The 21,260-nt window shown below is 35.8% G+C and overlaps 1 protein-coding gene across 3 annotated transcripts in view; it reads left to right on the plus strand.

Moving 5' to 3' along the window:
* Positions 1-21,260, plus strand: part of B3GALT1 (beta-1,3-galactosyltransferase 1) — a 171,132-nt gene that overhangs the window by 100,394 nt on the left and 49,478 nt on the right. For all 3 annotated transcript variants that reach the window (XM_085552415.1, XM_085552414.1, XM_085552416.1), the window contains one exon: positions 17,566-17,670. The gene's annotated coding sequence lies outside the window, so the exon portion shown is untranslated. The remainder of the gene's footprint in view (positions 1-17,565; positions 17,671-21,260) is intronic.

The following is a 21,260-nucleotide window of genomic DNA, read 5'->3' on the forward strand; positions in this document are numbered from 1 at the left end:
CCACCTACATACCTGGGGTCTAACCTAGGGTCCAGCAAATAATTGGTAATGTACTTACATTAAGATACACTGATAATCCAGCACAGTCAACCGGGCCTTGAATGCAAGGAAGCATATTCACTTCAATTCTAATATAAATAAATACCTTTACGTATGGTTGCGTTTAGAAGAGCAATATGGTGCTGCTTAGGATTTTGATTTATTACTGTTTACTGCTCTTATGAATTGTACCCACATTTTTATTTCAGAACTTGTCATATCAAAATAACACAAAGCCAGTGAAAAGAAATCACATACCTACTTTGAGTCATTTCAAAGTCAGCATATGATCACTCAACAGCAAATTTGTGGAAGTGATTAATAATTTACTTGCCATTCATAATTTAGTTGACAATTTTTGTCTTTTTTACTTACTAATGAAATGCCTGTGAGTGGATCACAATTTTCTCATATTTATTATTCATTGCATCAATTTGCAGAATAATTTCTGCAAACAGTTCCTGTTTTGTATCTCACTCTTTATGAATGTTGATTATTCAAAATTCAGTCTCGGAAACTAATTACCAGAACCATATATTAGATTTTGTTCAGTACTTGCCTGAACATTGTTCTTATAAACCAGTATGTGTTCTCTAAATACCTCTCCTCAAGTACGAACTTAAATTGTATTCTTCTATGAGCACCCTCAATAAGTTTTATTTGCTAGAATGTTCATAAAAAGCAAACACCGTGGAGCAATTGAATTTTAAAATCTGTACAAATATTGGGTTATTTATTTTCTTCAGGATCAAGTAACTCTACTAGTAAAAGACAGCACAGCCTGTTTTTGAGCTGGATTATTCAAATGACCAAAGTACCCTGGTATCTAAAGAGGAAGACTCTCTTCCCCTCCTCAAAGTCAAAACACAGACCACTGTGGCATCAAAAGGAAATGTCTCTTCATTGGCATATTTATCACAAACCAGTTATTCCAAGTATTCCAAGCATTACTTAAAGCAAAGCAGCATGGCAGCCATCTAAGTACTACATTATTGAAAGTCAAAATGGCCAAGGTTTTACTGGGAAGGAAAAGAAAAAAATATACACAAACACACTTCACACACCTCTCATATAGCACTGGAAAATTTACAGCAGTATTTGCAGCACAGATTACCACCTCCTTGTAGAGATTCCCTCAACACGTCAAGAGCTTAAAGCATTTTTTGCTTTGTTTTTCTGGCTTTATTTGAGTTCTGATTTTTGAAACTTAGAAATTGTTTACTCATTTCTTTCATGTCTTTTGGTAACCTTTAGTACTCAGCATTTTTTGAGACTCAGATTTAGCAGCTGGGACTTTAAAGAACAGACCAACTATTCTGAGATACATAATAAATCTGACAGGCCCAGCACTGTTGAAAGGCACTAGCATTGCACAAGACCTTTAAAAATTTGAGAGAGGTGAAATGTTTGTCCAGCTTCATGCAGCTACCCAGCAACTCTCATCAAGCCACTGCTCAACAAAATCACATTTAGAACCAAAATAAGATTTAAATGACACACAAACTCACAAAGGCCCTTCAGCAGAGGGATGAATTTTATGCTCACCATTACTGCTTAGTAATTGCATTTAAACTCAGAGAAACTATTAATATCAGCAAGGATTTCACTGAGCTTACATTGCTTGCTAGAACTAACTGATCGACCGAACTGTAAAGAAATTGTATACAATTGGACTGCTCAGGATAATGGCACAACTGCAAAACAATTTGTAAACATTTTGCTCAAATTCCACTAGTGAATACTGAAACAACCCAGACTTATCTTTACTTAAAGGATCTCACATTTTACGCATGGAATTTCTACTCATATTATGTTACAAGTATGCTTATAACTTTGTGCTGGTGCTGGTTTTATTTACAAGATAGAAATGGTGCAGTGGGAAGAAAGCTTTAGAATGAAAAAGAATTTTAGAACAAGACTGATTCTGAATAGTAAAAAATAAATAAATAAAGACAGCAAATAGGATAAACTTGAATCAGAAAAGTTACAGTTCTGGCTAAGGGTTGGATAATTGGCAATAATTTGGATAATCACGCTAGAATCACCACTTCTCATAAGTCTCCTAAGGGTTAATATTTCTTAATAGCATGGATGCCATTAAGCACTGTAACAGATTTCTGAGCAGTATTTGAAGAGGCACATCACATTGCGTGAAGAAAAATTTTTTTTCTAAGTAATGGGTAACTAAACTTTAAACTTAAAAAAAAAAAAAAAAAAAAAAAAAAGACTTCAAACTGTAGTTGTTTGATTAAAAATATATATAAAAAATATATATCAGGTTTTCCATCTCTTTGAGAGATAAGTTAAATATTACCAGTACCTAATGGCCTACTAACTTAGATTTCTTCAGGTGCATTTGCTAACACTTCATGTCACAACAGGCAGTGGAGATATTTTAACTAAATACAGACCCTGCAATTCTTCTCTTTGCTCCTACTTACAGTTCACTTAGAAATATAGGCATTAGCTATGAATACCAGCACATCTTTGAAAGAAATTCTATATATCCAGTGAACTGAACATGCCTGAAGTGTGCTTTCCTTAGTGTTGCCAGGATAGGTTCATCAGGTCAATCTAAGCTTGTCAGTAGTCCTTCAAAAATCTTTTGCAAACCTGCAATAATGCTGCCTTAGAGAAGTAGATAAGTGACACATTATAGAATTTTACTGCACTTCTAATTGCTGGCAAAAAGATGTTCAGGATTCATACACATACTTCAATGGAAGAAGGAGGAATGACATGCTATTTATTATTAAGAATCTCAAAGGCAATTTGCAATCTTACAAGACAGAACTATTTTTTTTCCTACATTCTCAGAATACCGAAAGAAGTTAGCAACTAGTTATACATGTTCAATTTTGAAGTCTTCTTTACTCAGCATTGGAGCAAGCTTCGATGAATTTAACAAAAGTTAATATCTAACTAGCTGACACTACTGCAGGTCTATAATTGAATGTCACGTTGCAACACTGCATTGCCTAAATGATTTTTTTTTCCCTTTTCACAGCCTACTGAATAAGTAGAAACACTGCTGATGAGGGATTATTCCTACATAAATGTTTTGTATTAAAATACACATTTGCTGGAGAAAAAAAAAATAAAAAATCAGTATTAATTTAGAACCTTCTTACTGGCAGCTGCTCAGCAGGGTAATAGCTCTTCATTAGATCCAGTTCTCGAGGCAGTCTCATGATGGTTGCTGCTGAGGAAAAGGTCATTGAGGTTTTTCCTCCTCCTTTTCATCTCCAGTTATGGGTGGATCCAAACATGCATCAAGGGTTTCTTTCTATTTATTTTCTTCTTCTTTTTTTTTTTTTTTTTTTTTTTTTTTTTACATCTATATCTATCAAAAGGATGACTATATTCATAAAAAAAGTTCAGTAAGAGTGAACTAATCAGGAAAGTGAAGTTTTAAACATTGGGTGTTCCAAAAGTAATGCCTCCTATTTACTTATGTGGAAACTACAACAGATACAAAGAGCACTGTAGCACTATTTGATAGAACAAACAGCTCTATCAGAACTGTTCAGATAGAATTCAGATAGAATGAATAGAAAAAATAGCTCTCAGCTACAAAACTTTATTTTTCAACACAGTCAGCACCATAAGGTATGTATTTTTGCTAGTGATGACCAAGCAGAGGGATGAATTTTATGCTCACCATTAGTGCTTTTTTTACTGGCTGTGGCACTAAAATCTCCACCAGCAGAGGTGATCCACTGTTTCTCAACTCCGGTGGTGGTAACAGTGCCAGAAAAAAAATGTTGTCCATGCACTGCATCTTTCACCTGCCCAAACAAATGGAAGTCAGAATCTGGACTGTGTGGTGGGTATGACAGGACAAGATTGGCAATGCGCTCTACTGTCTTCAAACTGGTATGGAGCCTGAGATTGTCATCTTCTCTGGCCTAACTCTGGAGATCAAGCTTTCAGCTTAGTCACTGTTGTAATGTAGCAGTTAGAATTGATGGCTTGTCCAGGTTCCAGAAAATCCAGAAAGATCATCCTGTTCCTATCCCCAAAAAAACCATGCATGCCCTCCCACTGAGGGCTGCATTTTGAACATTTTCTACAATGGAGAGTTCACATACTGCCATTCCATAGGCTGTTGTTTTGACTTTGGCTTGTAGTAGCAGCACCACATTTCATCACTGGTTATGATGTGATACAGGAAACTTCAGCCATATATAGGCTCAATAGGATCTGACAGACTTGAATGCAGTGGTCTTTCTGTTCCTGTTCAAGTATTCATGGGACCTACCTAGTGCAAACTTGGCAATATTCCAACATTTCCATCATCACTTCCAATGCATGAAGTTTTCTGCCTAAAACTTCAGGTTTTATCCCATTCACTGATCTCTAATGATCTTTAATTTTTAGAGTATGTGTTCTATCTACTCACTGTACATTCTTGCTCCTGCCAGTAGCATGGATTTGAAGGAATCTGGCCTAAAAGATAGTAAAGGCCACGTAAGGTACAAATGAACAAAGTAAATTAGCTGCTTAGGGCCCCCATTTATTTATTTTTTTTCCCTAAAAAACATAGCTCAAAAGTCTTTCCAGCCATCCTCTGTGTCCAGCAATTAATAATGAAATGTTTTACGGAGATCAGGCTGAATTTACCAGAGCTTTCTGTTTGTGACCATGTTCATGTGGTACTGTGGCATATAATGAAGTAAATGTAGGAAGCAGCCTCAGTCTTGATACATGGAACATTTTCAAAGATAAATTAGATGTACGCTACATGGCTTTCTAAAAAACTAAGCACACACAGAAACAGTTTCCTCACTTACACCTCTTGGGTAAGATTGCTCTTCACTTGGATCACAACTGACCGCAAAGCCGTAAGTGAAAGTGCATAAAGAATTCATTTACTTGATACTTTGCCCGGGTTCGAATCCCCCCTGTGACACAAGTGGTAGAAGAGGTGCCGCTCTGCTACACAGGGGCTTGAATCCCAGGGGTTGGACTCAATGATCTCTAAGGTCCCTTCCAACCCACACGAGACTGTGATACTGTGATACTCTTAATTTAGATTGATATCATATGGTAGGTATAAATGTTGAGACATAAAACAGTATGTCCTTAATTCACTGTTTGTCTGGAAAAAAACCAAACACCAGCATTCTGCCTGTGAACTGCTTCAGTGCCTGATCTCCAGCTTCTCCCATTCTGTATGTAAAAGCTAAGCAAGATAGCTCAGCTGTGCTGTCATAAACACATATCCTCTCTAAGTGGATTTGGATTAGACAAAATTTTAATCCTGACCTGAGCTGACAGCATTTATAACTAGCCATACAGGTACACAGGATTTAGGACATTAATTAGGGATCGTAATGCAACGCTTAACTCATAATTCCACAATCAATGGACTTCATTGAAAAGCTGACTTAAGAAGTTCCTGACTTTCCTTTCTGCCACCATAACTGCTTGTGAAATTCTGCTCCAAACCACATCACTGATCCAATTTGGGTTAAAAAATAACTCTTCAGAAAATATTTTCATCAACATAGTAGTTTTATGCTGTACAGATACAGCTCAACCAAAACAGCTGGGCAGGACCAATGGTCAGGAGTGGCTAAACCATCCTCAGCACAAAAGCCACTGTATGCTGCCTTTTAGTATCAGAGCATGCTTGTTTACCTTACCACCGTGTACATACACTTCAGAAATGGCTTTCATTTCCAAACCTGCAAAAGCAGGCTTCACGGTTATTTTTCCAGAACAGATCTAATCACAAGACCCACCATTTATCCCGGAAGTCTATGCTGGTAGTCATCTCTTAAACCTTCTAGTGTAATGGCATTAAAGACAGTTGAAATTCTAGCTGTAAAAGAATCTCATATATGTGCATTTTGCAAGTGAAAAAAAAAAAAACATCAAAAAAATGAAAATTGGAAATTTAAGTTAAGTTCTAAAGTAAAGTGAGTTCTAAAGTGAGACAGATCTAAAAATTACTTAAGGCTTTTTCGTTTAAGGATGAGAGGAGAAATGAAATAATTCAACATATGTCTTGCTAACTCCTACTCATTTGTGAGATATTAAGCATCAGCACTTTTTTCAACAGTAAAAAAAAAATTAAAATGTAGCACTTCAGTGCACAGGAAAGATGATGTTCTGAAGATGAAAACCAGGTGTATAGAGAATGACCTTAATAATCGTAAAATCATTTTCCTTTGTTTTAGAAATGTACATGGAGCAAAGGCCTTATGCTAAAAAGCAGAAAACAGAAATTTTACTTTTAGCTGTCACTGATTTCTGCATGAACACAGGCAAACTGCTTCAGTCAGAACCTCATAAGTGAACACAGTGTATTCTGTGCTCTGAGTCTGAGAAAGAACAAGATTTGCAGAAGTTTTAAGAATTCATAGCTCCTATTTTTCAAGGAACTGACCTCAGAGTTTTTAAAACCTCCAGCTCTGAACAAATATTCAAGATGAGGTACTTGAAAAATAAATTTATAATCATTTCACATTAGGTACCCAAACTACTCTGTGCTTTGAGGATATACTGCAGTGCTATAGCACCACATTGTAAAACTGAGATAATAATATCCAGTCATTTCATGATGGCATTATAAAATGAATACATCAAAGTTTGTGAACTCTGAGATATTGTAGTTTCAGTGGAGCCCATCACTCTTACAAGGAAATCAATAGCATCGCATTCAGAGAAAGATCTCCATGTTGCAGCACAAACAGAATGAATCACAACTTTAAATGACATATTGGAAAACTGCCCATTAAATGAGTACTATCTATCTTATGACCTGAATAATTCCCAAGCAGGGAATGAGCTGTAGAAGAATAGTGTGCACTCACATAATTAAAAGCTGTGTCATAATGCAAACTCACATTTCAGGCCAAATACTTTGTCTGGCTAAGCTCTCAGCAACAGAATGAAGACACTGATAATGAAAAGTTCTGGGAAGCTTAAATATAGTCTTGTTGTCACATCTAGCATGTTCATATTCACACAGTCCCCATGAAACTAATGCAAACTAATACAGGAACAATTGAAACGGCATTCCAGGGCTACAAGACCAGATCTGTCAAAAGGCTTTGTTTTATATTGTACAATCTTTAAGACAGAAATGTTCATTAAAAGGAGTGAGTTTCTTGGCTATTTTTGTGTAAGGCAAGAATTAAGAGTGTGACAAAATCATATTTGCATAGGATCTGTTCATGAATTGAGTCAAGCTGTAATCACCCAGATTATGATCTCAAAGTCAGTGCCATTTAATTAGTATTTAAGTGCATGTACCATAGCTATATTTAATTACAATCCCAGATTCCCATCTATTTTCTGACAGATGATTGCTACTACTTGGCATTCAAACAGCTTCCAAAATCTAGGAAGTAGAAAACCTAACATGAATAACAATCAGCAATACAGCATGCTGTGTCACAAAATAAACCCATAATAAATGCTAGGTTGCAGCAGAAGAAAAAAAAAAAAAAAAAAAAAAAAAAAAAAAAAAAAAGTCAACAAATCAGTATAAATGTAATGAATTAGGGGAGAAAAAAAAAAAAAAAAAGGCTCCAAACAATGGCGTTCCCTCTCCAGTGGTTTTCTCTTCTCTTACATTCTGACCTTACAGTTGAGTCCTATAAAACACGCTTGTGTGGTGGCCCCCATGAGACCCTGATATCACAGATAAAGCTGAGCAATCTGAACCTTCAGAAGTTTCTCAGGACAACTCTAGACACTGCACCCATACTGACATTCATATATTATTGACTACTATACATTATTCTTCTCATTGTCAGGTTTTTCAATTATATAACATAATTATGTAGTGTTAGTGGCTCCACTGAAAACTGAAGAACACTGTGGTTTTAGCTGATATCAAAGAAGACAACAATGTTTTTGACTGTAATGTTGCAGTTGAGTTATTAGGACGGCCAATTTCATATACACAGATTATTTTTCCAAGTTTTGATGATTTCTCCCCAGTTCCTTCAAACACTTTTCTCCATGCACAGACCAGTGGAAAAAGTTAGATTACTATGAATAATAATGCACAGTCCGACCTGCTCAATTTCATCACATTTAAAATCATACTATATGTTAAATTTCATAAATAGCTTTAAGAGATATTTTCTTAAGCAAAATAATAGTAATTGGAACCACACAGACTAATACAGATTAGTAAAATGAAAGGTCAAGTTTCCCTGAGATTGTGCTTATATATAAGGTAATGCTCCTATATTCTGTAGGAATTTCACAGAAATATCCTCAAAAGCAACACCCTTAGTTGTCCCACTGCCCCGAGAGACCTTCCCCATCTGTGCTAATACACTGCTCAGAATGTATATTGATATTTATGAGCTAGCTACTAGCAAACAGAATGCACAGATACTGTGTTCCTTTCATTCTCTTAGCAGAAAAAGTGCTTTTGGCCTCTCTCCTCTATCATGCTGATGATTTTCACAAAGCACTTGTGGGATCTTTAGGGAATCCATCATTTGGCAGAATTTACCAGCCAAAAACCACGGTTAGATATTTTTTACCCAAGCAACTAAAGTTAAGACAGTCAATGTAACTGCATAAGACTCCTTGAAAGGATAGACTCCTTCTTTGAATGGATACAGCTGAAGGCTGTTGTTGAGCATAATCATTGGGAATGAATTTAAGCAAAAACTCTGGGGTCGCCTCTGTAAGCAACAACTGTCATGGCAGAGTGAGACAGCGATACCGGCTGCCAATTGCATAGGAGTGGTTTGGTTTGGTATGGAAGGATTTTGTATTTTCAAAGTTATTAAAATGTATTATAAACTATCATAAGGCACAGAAATAAACTCACTGGCAAAGGTTCTTATATCATCCAGCATCAGCTAGTTTTAAAAGCACCTTCGGATAACCTGGGGTAGTTTCAAAAACAAGTTTAAAAAGCTAAGTGAAAAATGCACATGGGTATGAAAAGCTGTATACAGAGAGAATATATATTCCAGACAGATTTCAGCTTTTAATGGAATTGAAGTTACTCCTGCATTTATGAAATAACAGGAAAAATAGTTATAGTGGCAGAAGATGGAAAGGTTAAATAAAGACAGACAACAGTTTAGCTCATGGATTTAAACAACCAAAAGCAAAGTTGTTAACATGCAACACTAATGCAACAATCACAGCACAGCTCAGTAATACAAAAACCTCAATTTAGCTTATGTACACAGAGGCCTTTTATTTTCACCTAACTAAACAGCTTCTTTTACAGACAGGATTATGCTCCTGTGCATTACAAGGGAATACATGATTAGACTGAGCTGTTTTACTTAGAGCATTTGCCTAATCAATGCTGCTTTCAGAATTTTTCATATTAATTTAGTCATCCACTGAGAACTGCAGTTCAGTTGCAATCCCTGCTTCACTGCATTGATTCTTTGGATTTTTTTTTGATTCTTTGCTGCAGTGTACAGCAGCACTATAATAGCTGTAAGAGAAAATTCTGCAGGATTTTGCCTAACATGTTGAAAAAGGAAATCAGAAATAAAAAGAGTTCAAGGATGAATATGTGAGAAGTAATCCAATGACCCTAAAAGATATGACTGTTATCACCTACAGGCATGGTGAATTACCTCACTGCTGGAGATAGTTCTTTCCCCATACAACACCATCTTATATGTGTGTATATATATATATATATATATATATATATATATATATATATATATATAAACATTAAAAAAAAATAAATCTAGAGACCCAGTTTTACTTGTATATCTTACTTAACAGGAATAAAATGAAATCAAACTGAAGTGTATCAACTAGTTCTGCAGACACACTAAAGTATCCATTCCCTTCCCTAACTTCTTTATTACTGTACTTGAATTTGCAAATCCTATAGTTTTTTGGTGTAACTGAACATACTGTCACAAGCACTTATGATTCTGTTGAAAAACTACATTGTATTTTCTGGAATATTTGTCTCAATTTCAGATCCCTCCACCAAGTGAGGTTTTAGTCTCTTGGAGTAAACTAGATCTGCATTTTTATGCTTTACAGAACTCAACCATTACTCTTAAAAAGCCTCCAAACCTCAAAATTATAAAAATATCTGCACAGATATCTTCACCTCTCCTAAAGTGCACTAACAAGCCCACATATCTCCTGTTCTGTGGACTCCACACTTGGACACAGTAGATGAGGTCTCACTAGTCTAGAGCAATGAGTAGGAACCACATATGTGCCAGATGGAGAGGCAACTACTTGTAAGGGCCGAGGCCAGTCTTCAATCCTAGCAGACCAGTTATGGCCACATTGACTGGGAGTAGTTCTATCTTGAAAGGAGCCTTTAACACAAATAGCTGAATTTTGCTAACACAGGACAATCTACATGCACACTCATAATATGCTTATAATTAATCATATTAAAATATATTAGTTATTACTACAGACAGTATGTAGTGAGCAAACTGATAAGATCATTGAATGCTCTGAGTTGCTGATGATTTCACCGTCCATTCTTGCTTTCTGCTTTTTAGCCTTGCCTTAGCCTTGCCAGATTTTATTCTGAGTTCCACAAGTTCCTCAACATACATAGATCATTGCTTGAAAAAAGCAGTCCTTTATATTCGGAAGCATGTGGCTGCAGACATCTTATTTTAGATGCCACAGAAGAAAAAATGTCTGTATTCAATGCCTGCATCAAGCCAGAAGTAGACGTAGTGAAGAGAGTGGTGGTGTATTATTCCTCATCTACAGCACTGAATGTGTCAATTGCCAGAAAAGGGGAAGGGAGACATGGGAAAATACAGAAAGGCAGTAGAGAGACTGAAGTTTAATAGCAAGCATAACAGAAAAAAAGAGCATGAAATGCATTTCATACAGGTGAAAGATGCCAGTTTATTGCTTTCTATTTGTAGACTCACACAGTTGTATATAGTGCTCTGTCATATAAAAATTAATCAGAATTGGCACAGAGAGAATATTAGAATGCTCAAAAATAGTGAAAAAAGGGAAATTCTTTTATCCTCTGCTCACTTCAAGAAACATAGAAAAAAGCCTCTTGAATAGATATTAATTACTCTGCTAATGAGGCCTGGAATGGGGGGGAGGGGGGAAGGATTAAGGGGAAATGGTTCATTGTACAACATAGGGTGCTCTGACAAAAATTAGCAATAAGGAGTTAAAATTTGGTAATAAAAATAAATGTGAAAGACCACATAATATCACAAGTGAAGAAGATGGCCTCACACCATTTTCTCACAGTCTGGCCCAAAAATACAAGCACATGAAGCTAACACATATCAATTTCTTAAGAGAAATGAAGCGAGTTCCGTGAACATAAATAAGCCTGATTAACTTCTTCTACAAAGTTAATTATAGCACTATTACTTGTTTACCTTTCTTGTCTGTAAAATGCACACAAGGCTTGCACACAGATAAGAGACCTACTTGTCATACTGTATGTGTAAGTTTCCATGCACATGGGATAATTCACTATAGCAATGCTTTGAAGTTAATGAACCTCCACAGCTCATTAGAGGTAAAAATACCACATTCCCACCTTTTATATGAAATAATTTTCAGTTGTGTAAACGACTTGCAGATTTTATTTCTGGTACTAGTACTGCAGGAACAGTAAAGGTGATTTCTTGTCATACGTTTGAAACATATCACATTAATATAAACTTTGACTCATTAAAAACCCTCTAAATATTACTTTTCTTGATTTCTAGAAATGAAGACTTCCTTTCTCATAATACAGAGAAAGGTTTTTGTTGTTTTTGTTGTTGTTGTTGTTGTTTTTAATCTCCAGCATTGTAAAATAGCATTGGTTTATTACTTGTGCTTGGTAGGAACACAGGTGTTGTTTACAGCTGTAAATGATTTTGAATTTTGATAGTCTTTGATTCAGCTTCACAAAACAGGAAAATGTTTTTTTAGGTAGGATACATGGGCAAATGTGAACTTTCTGGAAAACAGAGAACTTGAGAATATTTAGACATGAACCATTTCAGCAGAGAAGATGAACATGCATTTTCCTAAATGATACTATTTACCTGTCTTCTTTCTTAAGCTTAATTTTTTCTGTTTGTTTTTTTTTTTGCCTTTTAATGAAAGCACTATGGCAGAATTTATGCTCTGGTTCATAGAATCGATGGTTGGACATGGTTGAACATGGAACAAGCAGCAAGTTAAGTTACATACTCAATACAAATATCACAGGATAATGATTAAATAAGCTAACCAAATAACTAGCCAAAGCAAGCACTTTGTGAAGCAAAGTTTCTTCAAATTCAGTATATTCAGGCAATACAGAGAAAGTGGAAATACATTAAAAAGAAAAAAAAAAAAAAAAGAAAAAAAAAAAAGAAGAAAAAAGAAAGAAAGAAAAAGAAACTGTAGACTATACTGGCCAGACTTTTAAATAAGAGTGTAAAATATTATGATAAGCCTCTGTTTAAAATACAACCAGCCTTTTTCACTGCAGTGTGAAACAGACAAAAACACAGTAAGAGGTGGGAGTCTAAAATGGAATTTCTTACAGCACTCAGTGAGCACAAGGAGCCCAATTCTCATTCTTTTGCTGGTGACAAGAAGTTCTGCTGACTTCAAAGCAAGCAAAGAATAACACAGAATTGTGAGCTGTAGGACTGGATGTTGGTCAGTGTTTTATTGAAACAAAATAGAGCTTCATTTTAGTACGGGTGACATGAACTCATGACAAACCACTGTTTAACAGAGATCAAAAGTCTGCTGCTGCCTAAAGAAGCAACCACTTACTCTCAGGTATCTTACTGACAACTTACAGTGATCATGTAATGCTACAATGCAAGGGAAAGCACAGCAGTAACAGTGGAGTGGCAGAGTTTGTGGCTACAGCAAATATGAACAAGCTCAAGTGCAGCAACTGTGGATGCAGAAACAAAAGAAAAAGGCTGCTTACCTTTAGAAGGCTTCAGGTCAACCCTTAGATGAGGTCTGAGAAGAGATGGATCCTGGTTCCACCCTTCTGGTCACTCAGGGGCATGCACCTGAGCTGCCCTGGGTTGGCCCTGCCTTCCCACCAGGTGCACTATCACTGCTTCAAGCCATGACTTAGCATTTCTGCTGCACATCATTACAGAAGAAATAGACATATATAGTCAATTTATCATCCTTGTGTTTTCATACACACAGGCACAAACAAAATATTCTGAAGAAGATTTGATTCCAGTATTTATTTTTTCCTAATGCTGAGGCCATCATCTATCAGAAGCATTTTGCAAAAGGTTTAAGATTTAAAATCAGGTAAAGTCCATTTAGCTTTGCAAGGATAAAATTTGCATAATAGAGGTGCAATTCAAGATTTTTTAGAAGTAAAATTTCTTCTGAAATACCTGACATCTCCGAATGAAAATACCATAAGGACAATCAGTGCTTGAGATTCAGTTCTAAATTTATGGAAACAGATAAAGCAAATAAGCATTTTGTTCTAAAAACGGAAAGGTTTAAGTATATTGAGTAATTTATTATTCTTAATCAACAGCCTACCAGTCTTTATTTTGAAGTACATTGAGAATTACAATGGCCATAACTGATTTTGGTTTGCTTAAAAATATAGGTAGTGAATATTACTGAACTGCTCTGCCAGAAGCTGAACACATCGAAATGCCTGTCTTCATATGCAAGGACATGCAATGACATGATCCTACACTTTCCCTTTTGGATGGAGGCAAAGAAATAGACAGATGTGTGTGAAAGATAGCTGACATGAAACAAATCATACACCAGACATCATCATCTGCAGAGATAAGTTCTTTAGCAAGCTGAATGCCTGGGGGTAATAAAAAAGGGCTGAGGCAAATTAACGTGCCTTGAACATGATCTTCATCATTCTAATAAGTTCTTTAGTTACACACACCCCTCCTACTGCTAAGTAGGTGGCTATATCACGAGTCATTCTGCAGAACATTATCACAAAATCTGATTACTTACAAAATGGCTTCTGCTTAATCCCTTCTTATCTGTGCAGGTACCCAGCATTTTGTAATTTCTAAGCAAATTCAAGAAGTTTCCAAGGGAAAACAATATAATTTATTGTAATGGTAAAGAGGCTGCCACTACTCAGAAAGAAGTATTATCAGAAATTCAGAATTGAGTACTTTTTTTAAATGATCTCATTAACAAGTGATCCTATACTGACCATATAAAGACAACAAGCTTATTTGATTCCTTTCTCTCACTGGAAATTAATACTCAATTGTTAGAAGTAAACATTCCAAAGAATGTCACCAGTCTCACCACCCTATTTACTTTTCACTGTTCTGAAAATCGCTTGAAAGTCTGCCATTCTTTTTTGTCTTATCCCCTTCTCTTCCCAACCTTAACCCTCCCCAGAACTGACATCACATAACTTATTAATCACAGCATTTTTGTACACACACACACATATATGTATACATGGATCAAAATCTTCTGCATCTCTTATGGCATTTTAAAGTTTGTTGATTCTACTACTTTATTTTTGTTATCCCATTTCCTCAAGTTTTATTTCTAGTAGTCTTTGAGTTGTTAACTCCTAAGTTCTTTCATACATTCATTAACTATCCTCTTTATCATGAACCTTGCTATAGTTTTCTATATTTGAATGCTTATGTTCCACTATATGACCCTAGCCATCTCCTTCAGCTTGTCTTTGCATTCACTCAGCACTTGCCAACATATATAAACTGGTTTTAGTCACAGCTTGAAAATGTTAAAACCTGCCTTGGGCCTTTCCAGTTCCTTTCCCCAGTCCCCAGTCTCCACCTCCTTCGCCCTCCTCCCCCACAGTTAGTGAATTAATGTCAGGTGAAAAAGTTCTTGCCTGTGGACTTTCCATTTTGTTTTTTAAATATTTTGGAATAAGAAGATGAGAATCTCAAAGACATGAGCAAAAGTGGCATTAACAATCACCAGTAAAACTGAGCATTGTGTTTCTCTTTTTTAATGTACTACTTAGCAGTGCATCTGTAAAGTCCAGCCTGATTTTCTTACTAAGCACTAATTTAAGATTTGAAATTAAGTGAAGATCTATTCACAGTTTAGTAGCGCTTTTCTACAAGAACAGACACATGAGGTATAAAGAAGGTATTATTTACAGATCACTATTCATCTGGGATGGAAAGGAGAATAACTTAAAAAAAACACATCACCTATAATATCTAATATTCTGCAGTTTCTCCAACTAAAAGTATTAGGGATTTCTGACTGTGGGAACAGCATGGCTCTAGAAGGAAGGATGGCTGCAACACACAAAAGCACAAGAAGAAACAATTTTTTGGCAAGAGTAATTTCCTAAACAGGAAGGTTGCTGGATACTCAGCTCCAGACAGATGCTTTAAAAGCAGTGAAAATACCGAGCATTTATTCCCATTTGTAGTTGTACAGAAGATGGTGACCTTTTTTTTTGACAAGCATGTCCCACAGCTGTTTCATAGTGATCTCATGTTACATTAATGAATTAATGCGTACGGACTCTTATTTCGGAGCAGAACAGTGGAACTAAATATACAGGGAGGATAGCTCAAGAAAGCATTTAAACAAGTGTGCCGTTATTTGTTTTGCGTAGAAATAAGATCAAGCACTTGGGTTTTGACCACTCTATAGAGATTTGTTCTTTCTTGTAGCTCAGACAAGTTTTAGCACTTGGGTAACAGCCTTCAGTGCATAATAGCTGAGGACTGCCAGGAGATTTTAACAAAGCCCTCTTTTCTACAGTAGATAAAACAGCATTTCTCTCTCCACATCAGGGCAAGAAGCCCAAATTTAGTGATTGTTGAGAACCTTGTACAAGACTGCACTTCCTTCTAAAAGCATTCCTCTGTGGAATTAAAAGCGATCAAGCAGTTTGAGAAAGGGCAGTGTAAGTCTAGGCTGAATACAAATCAAATATATAAACCAAGCTGCTCATCACTTACCCTTACTGCTGATAAGTACTGACAGCAGTATGTATGGGCTTTTCCTTGGTCATCTTCAAAATAATTACACTGTAGTTCTGTACTAGTATGACGATGCTCTTCACAAAACACTCTAGCAGGTCTCAGTAGGTTGAAGGGCTATATATTAGGGCCATTACTGATAGTAAGGATTTAAGAAAGTGTCTGTTCATCTGTTACAAGTTTGTTTGCAAAAGAATTGCAAGAGTTAATACTAAATTACAGTCCAAATTTAATTTCCAAAGTTATTGTATGCTATCAAAATGATTAAGCTACTATTCCTTTCCATCTCTAAACAATGAAAAAAGAGAAAGAATTCATCACTTTTGACCCCAGTTAAGATTTTAAATTCTCTTTCAGATAGACAATTTAAGAAAGCTTTGTAGTTTATCTCCTATCTGCTTAGAATATAGTAGCTATGCTTGGATTGCCTTTATGCAAGAAAACCCTCTGATAAAAATTTTTACAAGCATGAGAATAATTATGTTCTTTGACTATATTTCTTCATGTCTCAAGCATGTATACATGAATACGAGGGCGATTTCTACTTGCATTCTACAATTTTGAAAGTGTAGTAATTGCAAAACATTCTGAAATAAACGCAAATTGCCTGGATGGTCACCATCCAATTTCTAACAGACTGATGCTCATATAAAAATTCAACAGTATCAGCAACAAGCTGGCAGTTACTGGTAGAATGAGAGGTGCTGAGAAATTATTTGGCTCACAGCTGAACTTCCTATTTAACCACGGGGAAGATCAAATTAAGTCAAGGTCAAGTGTGGGACAGAGCAGCTGTGCCGTGCAGCAGATAAGGACTGCTGGTATATATATAGTAGATCTGTTTTATTTTCTAAATATGAAATCTAAGGCTGCTGCAGGAAGGGGTCTCCCTGACTCTTAGCATCTCCAGGTTTAGTTCTATCCCAGGCTACCCAAAGCCCTCATGATGCAGCAGCAGCTCCCTTGTGTTTGCAAACTCACTTCAGCAGCCTGTCTCTGATTTACAAGAAACACTTCATGGCTTTCTAGTATGGCAGAATAACCAATTAAACTTTCCCCTTTCAAATAAGAAAGATGTTAATATCTCCCTAACAGAAGAAGAAAAGAAAAAAAAAAAAAAAAAAGAACAAAAAAAGACTGGAGACTAAGAATCTTGTCTGCAGAAAATTTTATTCTCCTATGTAACCCATCTGGAACTCTTACTAATCACTACAAAAATATGCTTTCAAAATTGAGTGGTTTGGGGCTCTGTAGTGCTTTGGCTTCATAATCTATAATTTTGCGATTTTAGTAAATGAAAATAAATCAATTTATTGCAGTTAATATGCAGGTACCAAAAAAAGGTGGCTGCAATTTTTTTGTATCCATCTGTCCTTCTCTTGCTCCATCTGTTTCCTTCACTCATTGCACTGGAATCCTGCTTCATGAAATGGAGCCTAAAACGTACATGCAATGCAGTGTAAGTTACCTAGTTACTCAGCTGAAGGATGTTTGCAGGATAAATCATTGTCCTTGTACTCTGTAGAAGGCAACAGACATCGATTTTGTTGTTAATATGTCTGAGCAATCCTTCTTTGAACAAAATATATAACTGTCAGTAAATTTCCTCTAATTTCAGATTGTGCACTTCAGAATAATTCCATAAAGGCTCATCATTTTAATCAGCTATTGATTACACCGTGGGGACTTTCTACAGATTCCACTCAATGCTGCTTTTAAAAAGGTAAGTACCTGAATAAGCGTATGATGTTTTAAGCTGTTTCAGATTTTTATAGTTCGTACAACAGTACAAATGCACAATACAAAATTATCTGGTTGGATAGTATAGCTTTTATTAAACTGTGTTGACTGACCTTGTTTATTCTTCAATTAGGTTTGGCCTGATGATAATTAAATATTTTTGTCTCTTTACACTAAATGTGTTTAAAAGAAAAAGAATACAAAAGAAAGTTACTGCAATCCAAGATGGAAGATATAACATAAAGGCTAATTTCAGTGGGAATTTTGCACAGCATATTTCAACAACACAAAAGTCACTGGTAAAACCATCTTTTCTACTAACACTATAAACAAAAGACACTTTAATTCTTATCATATCATTATGGCAGTGTGATGAGGTCATTCAAAAGTCAGGTCAATAAAGTCTTTTTGTTTTAATAAATAATCTCATTCTTCAAACATAAGGCTCTCAGTGTTCATGGTGCCTTTCTTTTCTGGAATATCTCAGTGCCCAAAATACTTTGTTTAGCATATTTTTATTTTCGTCACCATATTAAAAGGGCGTAGTCATAGTTTATTTTCAGCTACAAAAGACATTTGACTAGCACTGAATTTATGCAGAATGCAAAAATACTACCACAGCATACCTTTCACAGGAACATGCATTTAAGCAGAGTTTTGTGCCCAGGGTAATACTAACTCAACTCGTCACTTTTTTAGAATCCCCTATGTGATTTTACCAGAACATCAGTAGTGTAACTGCCTATAAGAATATTTTTGAGTCAAAAGCATTGCTTTACCTAAATCTGCTTAGACACAGAAGGATCCTTTTCAAATATAAGATAATTTAAATATATGAAGTGATAACTTAAGTTAGAAGTTAAATGTTTTACCAAGATGACAATTGGCAACCAGTGCTGGTAGTGGCATTTTGGAAAATAGAATTTTCAGGTTATAGATCCATAAAAGTGATGTAGGTGACTAAAAATGAGGACTCCAGTTCTTATTATCTTCATGTGTACATTTAAATAATTAAAGTCCATTTCTCCATTCTGTAGAATGAGTTTAAAGAATTTACAAATGAAAGCAAAAAAAGAATGTCTGGTATTAACAGAAAAAAAATCAAGTCTGTATACTTCCTGTGGTCGTTTTAAAAGCATCAATAATAAACTATTTGTGTAAAATTAAAGAAAATACGTGTATGTGAGAAAACATGCATCTTTTTGACACCTACAAACTAGGGTGTTTTTTTTTTATCTGCTGTATAAAGAGAAATTAATTATGGAGAGCCTAATATACAACAATGTCCTAGAAAATGGGAGATTATTTTTTTTTTAAATATAGTCACAAAATAGTGCGAGTAAATCTGAACCATGCAGATAAACAACCATTAAATGCAATTGAATGGCAATTCTTTTTGCTTCTAATCTTCTATTAAAAAGGTGTAGTTAAAATTCCACTAGCTTCATTGAAAGCAGGATCAGGCCCTGACACTTTCACTGGTTATATTTTCCGGCCCATAAAGCATCACTATTAACTGTGAATGTCAAAACCCATACAGACTCTAGTGAAAAATGTATGCGGTCTTCTAAATGAATGCCTGAGCACTGACTTTTAAGGAAAGACAGAGATCAAAGTCAGTTTTCATTCACGCTGCTTTCTTACTTAAAAACCAAGGGCTTGGAGTGTGCTTAGGAACTTAAACTGTTCCTTCCAAGGAATTTAGTCTAAGCATTCTTTTAAAATAACTTCACTACTTTAGTTTTAAATGTAGGTTCAGAAACAAGTATGTTTCAAAGCTAAATTCCAAAGCCTGAAGCTGACACAATACATCGGTCAGGATGAGGTTGAAATTTCAGGTTAATACACTGAGTCAGTCTTGTCAAGGTGGATGTTACAGCTTCACAGTTTCAAAAAGTACCTTTGCTTCTGTTACCTGACTGATAGACTTTGGAAAGCACTTTTTTCTGAGCCTCACTTCAGAAGTGCGTATCAAATTGTTTCTTAGAGCAAACAGCAACCTGATTATATATTGGAGAAAGGAGGCTGACGAAGAAATGGAAGGTAGTTTGGCCACTCAGATCTGGTGAATGCTACTAGTGAGGCAGAAATGGAACCAAGTGCAGGAAAGTTATCTTCCTGGGGAAGAAGGGGTTGGAGGTGGCTGGATGGAGCTGCTGAGCTTAGAGGACTTTAAAAGTTACACCCTATAATTCAGAGAACTAAATACAACCGTGGGTTTATCTTCATTATTTTCAGACATCTGGTCTAAGAGAAGGGAGATTAAGAAGCCAGAAATTACTATTCTTCACGGGCTGAGTCACCCAGGAATATGTGCGACTGCAGCCACTTGCGTACGCTGATCCACCAGGATCCAGAACTGAGCTACAATTTGCACAGCATTAGAACCACCACAACAACCCAGCAGTCAAAGAATCTGTCCCATTAGAGCAGTATACAATCTGACAATCTGCTGCACTGCTTTGCAGAATCATCATGGGAGGAAATATCTTTAGGTTTTGACTTAACCAACCATCTGTCTACACAAGAAGTCTGAAAATGTAAATTTACATACAATGTTTTGCTGCCCAATTGCAGCCATTAAGCATTGTTCCTTTCCCTCACCCTTTACTTTAAAAGAGACTATTTTCCATCACTTCAGTAGAACATAAACCAAAGCAACTGGCCATGTGTCAGCATGCAAGAAAGCATGCTCTGGGGTGGAATACATAACCCGGTACACAGACTTGCTATTTGCTATTACCCTGAAGTGCAGAATATCTGTACAGTTATAGGGCATACTCAGTGGCAGACTTGTAGTTTAGTTTGCTTCTATGCTCTATTTTCACAGATTATTTTGAACCAGATGGACATCAGCCTACGTAGCATTTATACAAGTTCAAATAAATTACACATTCGTAGTCCTAACTTCCTACTTCAGTGCAATGTTTTCATCTATCCTGAAGTAAGAACCAAGTGAATCGTGCACGTCTAAGTGGATGCATTGGGCATGCTAAATAAGGAATAGGTATAATCATTTATAGCAAAAGCAATTAGATCACAAGCAATGTGCTTAAACACTTAAAGCACCAATTGTTTAATTTCCAGCTACTTGAGACTATAAGACCATTACTCGAAAATTCAATAATGTTTGGTTTATAAAGAACCAAGCTGCAAGATTTTAGCTTTCTATGGTTAATTTATCACATTTTCTTTCACTCTTGTTTTTTAGATTTTATTGCTAATGAGGAAAATCTGCTTAATACTGAAAGCAGAAAATAGAGTGGGAAAGAAATTGAACTTAATAATGGAAAACAGGACCTGTTGCACTTTTGGGTCATTTTTCATATTTAATTAGCTGAAAACTTACAGTTCTGAATTTTAATTCACTGAAAAATAACTTCATTAAAATAAAATTATGATTGCCTGTGGTGTCCCACATCCTTCCAGAGGACTGAGTGTAAAAACCTACAGAATTTGGAGGAAGAAGGTGGCAAGAAATGCACAAAACAACTTTGGTGTGCTTCCCTCCAAGCAAAATTCCCTGTACAAATTCAAATTGAGTAAGATCTTGGAGGTGAAAAAGGAATGGGG

This window comes from Coturnix japonica, chromosome 7 (genome assembly GCF_054131305.1).
Source record: "Coturnix japonica strain WE chromosome 7, WE-NBRP24, whole genome shotgun sequence".
NCBI classification, from domain to species: Eukaryota; Metazoa; Chordata; class Aves; order Galliformes; family Phasianidae; genus Coturnix; species Coturnix japonica.